The sequence below is a fragment of the Phalangium opilio genome, unplaced genomic scaffold (genome assembly GCF_054372755.1).
Source record: "Phalangium opilio isolate 3A_F unplaced genomic scaffold, DU_Popi_V2 ptg000209l_1, whole genome shotgun sequence".
NCBI classification, from domain to species: Eukaryota; Metazoa; Arthropoda; class Arachnida; order Opiliones; family Phalangiidae; genus Phalangium; species Phalangium opilio.
In genome coordinates this window covers 19,395,265-19,405,072 of record NW_028324217.1, presented here as the reverse complement: position 1 = coordinate 19,405,072, position 9,808 = coordinate 19,395,265, and the positions used below count along the sequence as shown (strand labels likewise).

Here is a 9,808-nt window from a genome sequence, read left to right as displayed (position 1 = left end):
CCTAAAATTCATCAACATAATATAATTACAAAACAATGTTAACATCGGTTTATAGCGGTCCATAAGCTGAGATTCGTTTTTACCTCTCCGAGTGACGTATGTCACGGAGAGGTATTACACCGGCCGTGTCTGTCTGTGTGTGTGTGTGTGTCTGTCAGACCCCACGTGACCGCGTTCGCAGTTTACAAATCGGAGCAAACAAATACCCGATTTCCGGAACGCGTTCGCGGTTCACGGAAATTTGGCCATTCATCTACCAACACCAGTCTTTACTAACTGGCTTCTAAGGACCACAATCTGCTAGTCTTTGTCCATCCCACATGGACACTAGCCTGTACTTGCTGGCTCGTAAGCACCACCATCTTCTGTTCTTCGTCAATCCCACATTGACACCAGCTTCTATGCACCACCATCTTCTGTTCTTCGTCAATTCCACATTGACACCAGCTTCTATGCACCACCATCTTCTGTTCTTCGTCAATTCCACATTGACACCAGCTTCAACGCACCACCATATTCAGGTCTTTTGTCCATTCCACATGGACGCCAGTCAGTACATTCTGGCTTCTTTTCCACCGTCATCGTTTGGTTTCAAGATATACGCGGCGATCGGCTATTGTAACGAGAAACGACTAGCCTCCCAATGGCAGGGCTTCCACCATCGGTTCACGCAAATGCGTTTTTATCTATTATTTGGTTTTAAGATATACGCGGCGATCAGCTAGGGTTACGAGAAACGTCTAGCCTCCCAATGGCAGGGCTTCCACCAAAGGTTCACGCGAATGCGTTTTTATCTATTATTATAATGGAAACGAATCGTATATATACCCCAAAATTTGAAAAAAGCGGGCAAGAGGGGTACCCTTCACTTTAAACGTCAATATTAGCAAAGTTTCGAAAGATAATATGAACAACTTTATTTTAAACGATTTAACTATTTTTAAAGTTATTTGCTGGCGATTAAAATAATTAATATCATTTATATTTAATTAATTATTTAAGATAAACATATTTCTATGTAATGAAACAAGTGAGAGTTTATATAGAACGAGTAATGAAGATTGCATCCGAATCGAAACACTACACGCACATCAAAGTTAATATAAAGCGAGTAGGATCATAAGATCTCTTACAAAACGATAACATTTCCTTTTTGCAGAATATTAAATGGAAATATTTTAAATATTTTTCGGCATTACGATTCTTTAAGTATTTGTGTAGCTATAAAGCTCTGTTTCACCTTAATATTCCAAGAACATCTTTTGATATTAACATTTCAAATTTGATGTTTACTTTTTAATTCAGCTTTACTACATTTATATATAGTGTAAACGCATTTTTTATATTCATTAGATAATATGTTTGTTAATTCTCCATCTATACACAAGTGTTGAAACGATTGGGTCTGTGAAATAAGATACCCTAGATTTAAACTAGAAATGACCTTCTTCGCCTCCTCTTATAGGAGGTGTTAACGGTTCAGAGTGAGCCGAAAGTTAAATACACCCTTCAGTGATACATTTTAGGTCCTCATTAGAATTATTGGGGATACAAAGGAATTTGTTAAACGCTTAAGCCTTTGCTAAAGACCTTGGCAATATTTCGCCAATTTGAACTATGTATTTCCGGTTTTTCTCCTTGGCTGGTGGACCTGTGTTTAGAAAGTAAATTCGTCTCGGCTCGGAGAGGTTTATTTTGGTTTCCCAACTTGTTTAACGTTGCGTAGGGAACTTAGGCAAACGCTGTCATGAACATTTGAGGTACGTTCAGTAACCCTCTTTGATGACAGCGCTTACTAAGCGATGCCAGATTTTTCCCACTGTACGCTTTATCGTGCTTCCGGTTTTGACGTCATGATTCTCAGCGCTTGCTCATCAAAAAAACCATCTAATCGATATGGTTTTTTGATGGCGTGACGTAGCGCTTGACTGTTGAACATTTGACAGACGAAAAGTTGGCGCGAGATTTAAAAATTAAATTCCAATAATGCTATTGCTACAGTAATTGTATTAGTTTGCTTTACAAAACTACTTCTACCATTCAAATAGACATAATTTTCTTAAACATTTTCATCATTTGCGAGCTCGTTAATAATTTAATAGAGCCATTTGCGCTTCGTAACGTTTTGAGGGCCAGTAAGACGTTTCCCCAACTCCAGTTTCGAAAACAGCGCTAACTTCAAAATGTTACTTTTCCGTACAACAACCTTTTACGTCACTGTGACGTCTTGAGCCCATCAACCAAACATCAAGAAAACAGCGATTTCCTTGAGATTTTCGTTACTGAACGTACCCTTGGTATATAACAACAAACCCAGAAAGCAGATATTACCCAAGCAAGGTTCGCTTTTTACTCGTGCGGGGGAGAATCGCCCCCTCGCACGAGTATTAATCCCGGTTTTCAAGGTCTCTCTAGCATAGCTTTGGCAATACCAGGCTTGGAAATAAGGTTTATTTCTGAACTAGTCCTCCGGACCAGTGACCCCTGATGTCTTAAATATGAAACTGGTCCCGGGACCAGTGACCCTTCCCCAATTTATTTTTCTACTGGTCCCAGGACTTGTGGTCGTTCTCTCTTCTAAAAAAATCTCTCTCAGCTTAGGGTTGTATACACAACTGGACTCATGGAGTCGAAATTTATGTTAAAATGAAAATAATTAAAGAGGTCCCCATAGCAATTTTTAATAAAAGTAGGAATTAATAAACTAGTCATTGGGACCAGTGACCCTCACGTTTTGAATAAAAAAAGTGGTCCAAGCTATTAATAAACTGGTTTTGGACCTGTAAACCTGTCTTATTTCCTAGCCTGGGCAATACAAGGCGACAGGCATACCGTGTGTTTGGGGCTTTTCATCCCCATCACTCCGATTTCGAGTTTTTAAGTAAACACTTATTTGGTGACTCCAACAGAACGAACTCTAGTTGAAGACAGAAAAAAGGATAAATAGACTCCGCCTCCTCCCAAGCCGGCGATGGTGTGGTGGTTTAGTGATGGTGTCGCACGATGGTGCGGTGGTTTAAGGATGGTGATGGGAAATAACTTTCCTTCTGAAGACCTACGCTGTCTGCTACGTGTTCTACTGTTAAGCTAATATTTATTTCGCTCAAAACTGAAGTTATGGTGTCTAGTAAAGAAATTTTCACCTCATGCTTGCTTTTTACCTCTCCGAGTGACGTATGTCACGGAGAGGTTCTGTAACGATCGTGTGTGTCTGTCTGTGTGTCTGTGTGTCTGTCTGTGTGTCTGTGTGTGTGTCTGTTGTTACACCCACGTGACCGCGTTCGCAGTTTCCAAATCGGAGCAAACGTGTTCGCCATTTCCGAACTGCTTTCACAGTCACGGAAATGGCTACTCTACTTGAGTTCTCACACCACCATCTTCTGGTCTTTGTCCATCCCACACGGACACTTGTCTGTACTTACTGGCTTCTCACACCACCATCTTCTGGTCTTTGTCCATCCCACACGGACACTTGTCTGTACTTACTGGCTTCTAACACCACCATCCTCTGGTCATTGTCCACCCCACATTGACACCAGTCTGAACACACTGGCTTCTAACACCACGATCTTCTGGTCTTTGTTTTTGCCCATCGCACATGGACACCAGTCTGTACTTACTGGCTTCTAACACCATCATCTTCTGGACATTGCCCATCCCACATGGACACCAGTCTGTACACACTGGCTTCTAACACCACCACCTTCTGGTCTTTGTTTTTGTCCATCCCACATGGATACCAGTCTGTACACCTGGCTTCTACACCACCATCTTCTGGTCTTTGTTTTTGTCCATCCCACATGGACACCAGTCTGCACACCTGGCTTCTACTCCATCGTCAACGTTTGGTTTAAGACTTTCGCGGCGATCAGCTAGGGTTACGAGAAACGTCTAGCCTCCCTAGGGTGGGTTGTCCACGATAGGTTTTCGCAATTGCGGTTGTTCTTGCTTTTAACTGTAGTTCGACACCCTTATATACTACCTATTTGAGTAAAGCGAAGCAACCGGGGTATGCTTCATTTCAAACGCCAATATTAGTCAAGTCTCTCAAGAATGTTTAATTGTTCTTTTTTAAAACGATGTAACGTTCAATAAGGCGAATAACTAACGAAGAAAATATTAAATATTAATGATATTTATTTTAATATTTAAGATAATCTTGTTTCTCAATTCAAAATTAATACGGAAAGAGTTAAAAAGCAGTCTATGTTTTTGTCTGTGTGTGTCCGTCCGTTGTTACATTAGTGCACTGCGTTAGAAGTTCGTTTTGTTTTGATGTGTAAAGGAATTCTACAGAACCATAATATTCCCTTTATCCTTAATATAAAGTGAATATGTGGAAATACTTTTCGTAATTATGATGCATTTAGTACTTTTGTAGCTTTAAAGCTCTACTTCATTTTGATATTCCAAAGATTTTTTTTAATATTATTATTTAAAATGGATGTTTATATATTACTTAAGCTATACTACATCTGTTTATAGCATAATCCTTTCTAAAGTGAATACAAGCACAACGCTACTATGGTGGTCAAATGAACTTTTATTTGTCAATAGGCCTAGTGAACCAAAAAGTAAACGCTTGGGTTTGGATTTCGTTTCTGAAATGCAGAGACATTAACGGTTCAGAGTGAGCCGAAAGTTAAATACACTTTAGGCTTAGATATTATAGTCATGGTGGAAATCTGGGCCGCGTTCAGCAGAGCCCAGCGCTGTTAGCAGTGTCTGACATAACGGGATTTTGTTTTTGAATTTTGACGTCACGGTACTTAGCGCTTAGCTAGCGCGGTCTTCAAAGAAAATAGTCGGCTCTTTGGATAACGTGACGTAAAACGCGTATTTCTCAGCTTGACGAAAAAACCATGGAGGAATTAATACAAATAGCTCTATGGGACTACAGCTATTTAATTGGCGTCAAACCAGTTGATCACGCGAGAATTTTAAGAGATATGTTAGTTTCTAAATTTAATTAAAAAAGTTGTTATCTATCTCTATAAATATGTTATCATACAATTTTTGTTAAGCCTTGGTACATTGCACGCTTTATTGCGCTAGCGTCATTTATAAAACGCCGATGACCGGAGAAAAGCTATGACGACAGAGCTCACCGGTAAAATTTCCATATTCCGCTGTCTTTTTTGGTGAGCTCTGCTGAACGCAGCCCAGACCAAGTGAAAGGTCTGATCGTAATCGGATAATAGCTTCGTGTTTTCATGCTTTTTATGGTACGCATTTACTTTCAGTGTGTGTAGCCACAAATAAGCTTTGGTGTTATGTAACGTTAACAGTCATGTTGACAAACTAAGAAAATCGTTGAGATGAAACGAGAGGATAGTGTTTACATGGCAACCCTGTTGTGAATATGGCTTTGAACATAGAGGGCATACAGTTGAGGAGTAGAAAATTGGGCCTTTACAAACACGTAAAGGTAATATCCCTCCAAAGTTTTATCTCTTCATTTCCCGTTTTTCCCCCATCGGATGATTTTAATGTGTACAAGTATATCATTATTGGATGTAAAATGTCGTCTGATTTACAGTATATTTGCTATGCTTTGTATACTGCTTTAATATTTCATAAATTTTAACTTAAGAAACATTTCCATATCTGGGTAAATAAGTTTGTAAGTAGTCGTCTTGACTCGGAGAGGTAATATTTTGGTTTTCCCAACTTGTTTAGCCCCTATTTTTTCACTTTTTTATTATCTTACATATCCCGCACGTGTGTCCTTTCTGCTGGGGCAGCTTGTTTTCTTGCAATTTATTTTAATTTTTACCTCTCCGTGTGACGTAGTCCAGGAGAGGTATTACACTGGACGTACGTGTGTGTGTGTCTGTGTGTGTCTGTCACGCCCCACGTGACCGCGTTCGCAGTTTGCGTATCGGAGCAAACGTGTTCCCAATTTCCGGACTGCATTGACAGTTCACGGAAATTTGGGTTTGTCTCCTCCGGCTATTCTACTTGAGTTCCAACACCACCAGCTTTGGTTTTCGTCCACTCCACGTGGACACTAGTCTGTTCTTGCAAGCTTCCAAGCACCACCATCTTCTGTTCTTCGTCAATTTCACCTTGACACCAGCTTCTATGCACCAACATCTTCTGTTCTTCGTCAATTTCACCTTGACACCAGCTTCTTCTGTTCTTCGTCAATTCCACATTGACACCAGCTTCTATGCACCACCATCTTCAGGTCTTTGTCCATTCCACATGGACGCCAGTCAGTCCATTCTGACTTCTTTTCCTTCGTCATCGTTTGATTTCAAGATATACGCGGCGATCGGCTAGGGTTACGAGAAACGTCTAGCCTCCCAATGGCAGGGCTTCCACCATCGGTTCACGCGAATGCGTTTTTATTCTACAGGGCCGGTAGGCCCTTGTAGATATGACATGACACCCTTCCGTAATGTTAAAAGAAAATTCACAGTTTTTAGGGTTAGCGTCCCATAGAAAAAGCATTAAGGCAATTGAGACAGGCCATACGGAAAAACTATAGCGAAGTTAGTTTTCGGAATACTTCAAAATTAACAAGCATTTCTTAAATGAGAAACTTACCTGTTTCAATTTTTAATTAATGAATTCTAATTTTTGTAATTTAACTAATTAAGATAGTACGTCAAAAAATTACTTTTGGGTCAGATGTCAGCCTAACCTTATAGCGCGCTTAAACCTATTTCTTCATTTCGTTCTCGTTGACAACTAGAAGGGCCTAGGTTTGTGGGTGCTAACAAGTTACGTTGACAAATTTCAAATGTTGGATTTCTTGCTGATTTTCCTAATTTCTTAGCAGTAGACGCTAACAAATTACTTTGGTATTTCATCCGAGCTTGAGCACCTTTATATGTATTTTCTAATTAACTATAACACCCTTAATAAGAAATACGTCGTTATCAGGTCGAATTTTCGTCTAGATAAATAATTCAGGTAAATAATTACAGTTAATAGAGGTTTTTATATCATTTAAAGTAAGCTTTTCGACGTTCTTTACGGCCAAGGCTTAAGTTTTAGTTTGTCAATGTAATATAGTGTTTATAGTGTCTTTCCTTTTAAAGATTATAAGAAAGTTTATTTCCAGCACTGTTTTGGATTGGAATTACAAAAATTCGCAGTCTGCTTCGATTCATGCTACAAATCCTAACCCTAGGGCCTAGGTTTTACGCTACGTAACGTACCTTAATGTTAATACTGTATTCATCATGACTGTTTGTTGGCGCTTCTAGTTTTAAGTAAAAAATGGCAAATCTATCCAAGTTATTATGGTTTAGAAATCAACGGTAGTGTTTTCACCTGTGAAGAATTCAACTTCAAAATATTACAGGAAAGATGACAAAATGCTCAATGTGTTTTCCCTACGGCGGTTAAAAGAGTGGTGTTTTCGTTAGTGCTTTTAATTCAACATTCTCATTTGAGGACAGGTATACACGGTTTCATTATTTGTTAATCTCACTAAAATGCTACTAATTGTGAAGGTGTGTGATATAATTCCTGAAACTAAACCAATGTAGAGGACCAGATTATTCGTTAAAACAATTTTGATCCTATTGAATCAGTCATACTGTGATGTTACGTTATCATTTTATAAACTATTTGTTACCAACAGTGGATTGTTTAATTCATAAGTAACAGTGGTACTGGTTAATGCAGGAAGACAGTGTCGCTATATAATTTCATTAGTGAAATAATTTTCAGGTTTACATCACAGATTCTCTCAACGTAACCACGTTAGAAACGGAGGGTTACGTTGTTTGCTATTTCCACAGTCCACATTGCCGTTTGTTTAGTGGTTTAAATTGCTATGAATGGTATAGGTATTTGATTTAATTATGTTGACATAGAAGCGCCTGCTACCTATTTTTTGGCCTATTTTATTGTTAATGATTAGATTTATATCTTCACTTATTTTTTTGTTATCTATTATGTTTTTTAACAAACTTTATATACGTGCAATGTATTTCGATTGTTTACCACTAGTTGAATAAACCTCGTTGTTATTAGATGTGTGTTTATATTCCCGGGTCGAGGCTACAAAACCCAACAGGTTATGGGCTCAGTTGCGTGTAGTGATAACTGAAAATTGTTTAACGGAATCGGTTAGCTTTAGTCGGTAGTTACTTGTAAGGTACGGATATCGTTTCAAACGAATATGGCTACAAGCGTGGATTCAAGATTATCAATTACGAAGTTAAATAATTCGAATTATCAACTATGGAAATTTAAGTTAAAGATGCTTCTCACCCGGGATGAATTATGGACGGTCGTGGACAATCCCAAGCCTGCTACAAACGTTCCGGAGGATTGGGATAAGAAAGATAAACAGGCCCAAGCTGCCATTGCACTATCGATTGATGACGACCAATTAATTCATATCGTCAACAAAGGCACCGCACGAGATATGTGGCAATCTCTTCAAAAGCTCCACGAGCAAGCTAACATTACAAGCAAGTTGTTTTTACTACGTCGACTTTACAAGATGCGGCTACACGAGGGGCAGACAATGCAACAGCACATATCAGCAATGATGGAAATAATTGAGCGGCTACGTGGCATTGGAGAAACCTTCAAGGATTCCAACCTCGCAGCGATCTTGCTATGCAGCCTTCCAGAATCTTATGACACGCTAATTACGGCGTTGGAGGTCAGGCCTGAGAAGGATCTTACTCTGGATTTCGTACGAAGCAAACTCATAGATGAATTCAACAGACGTCAGGAAAGCTCGGTCATTTGTGATGGAATCAAAGCGGAATCAGCTCTGAATACGATGAGCCAGAAAGACAAAGGACATCATGGGCTCAGGAAAGGTACACCAACTTGTTATTACTGCAACAAGCGGGGTCACCTCAAACGGGACTGTCGCAAGAGACAGTTCGATCTGAACAAACAATCCAAGATTGACTCAACTCAGAAAACCAAAACGAAAGAATATACAGCGTTCAAGAGCTCGTCCAGACATACTGCAGCGGGTTGGTACGTGGATTCGGGGGCAACGAGTCACATGACGTATGATCGAACGTTTTTCACGAGCAAAGAATGTGTCCATCTGGCTGACGAGTCCACTATCAACGCCGAAGGGATCGGTAGCGGCTATCTTCAATGCTATGGACCGGAGGGCGACATTCGCCGAATAGCAGTTAACAATGTCTTGTATGTTCCAAAACTTGGAGGAAGTCTACTGTCAGTTCATCAGCTAACCAGAACGGGTCACAAAATAATTTTCGAGAACAACAACTGCAGTATTAACGAAGGGGAAACAGTGGTAGCTACCGCTAAGATGGATGGATCATTATATCAACTAGACATGGAGCGCCCTTGCATGGTACATAGCGCCATTCATGAAGAATGTCTACATCTTTGGCACAGAAGGATGGGACATCTAGATCCGTCAGCAGTAAAGTTCCTATATACAAAAGGTCTAGCGGATGGAGTCAAGTTAAACAATGATGAGAAGCTGCCAACCTGCAAGTCTTGCGTCATGGGCAAGATGTCCGAAGCCCCATTTCCCACATCTGCATCCAGAAGCACAAGGCCTTTGGAGTTGATACACAGCGATGTATGCGGAACAATGAAGCAGGCAACGGTTGGGGGAAATCGCTACTTCGTAACGTTCATCGATGATTACTCACGATATACGTATGTCTACTTGATCAAGACCAAGGATTCAGTCTTCGGCATATTTAAAGAATACGTTGCCACCATTAGTAACAAGTTTCAAAGAAAACCCTCAACGATAAGGACCGACAACGGTGGAGAATATGTATCTAACAAGTTGGAACAATACTTGAAACAGGAAGGCATCACTCATGAGGTAACTGTT

At 39.8% G+C, this 9,808-nt stretch overlaps 1 long non-coding RNA gene across 1 annotated transcript; it reads left to right on the top strand.

Annotated features, from left to right (window-relative positions):
• The first annotated feature begins 7,359 nt into the window (after positions 1 to 7,359).
• LOC149621091 (uncharacterized) lies at positions 7,360 to 7,777 on the top strand. The gene is made up of 3 exons (XR_016375570.1): positions 7,360 to 7,412; positions 7,467 to 7,625; positions 7,687 to 7,777. It is a non-coding gene; the product is annotated as an uncharacterized LOC149621091 (long non-coding RNA).
• The last annotated feature ends 2,031 nt before the right edge of the window (positions 7,778 to 9,808 follow it).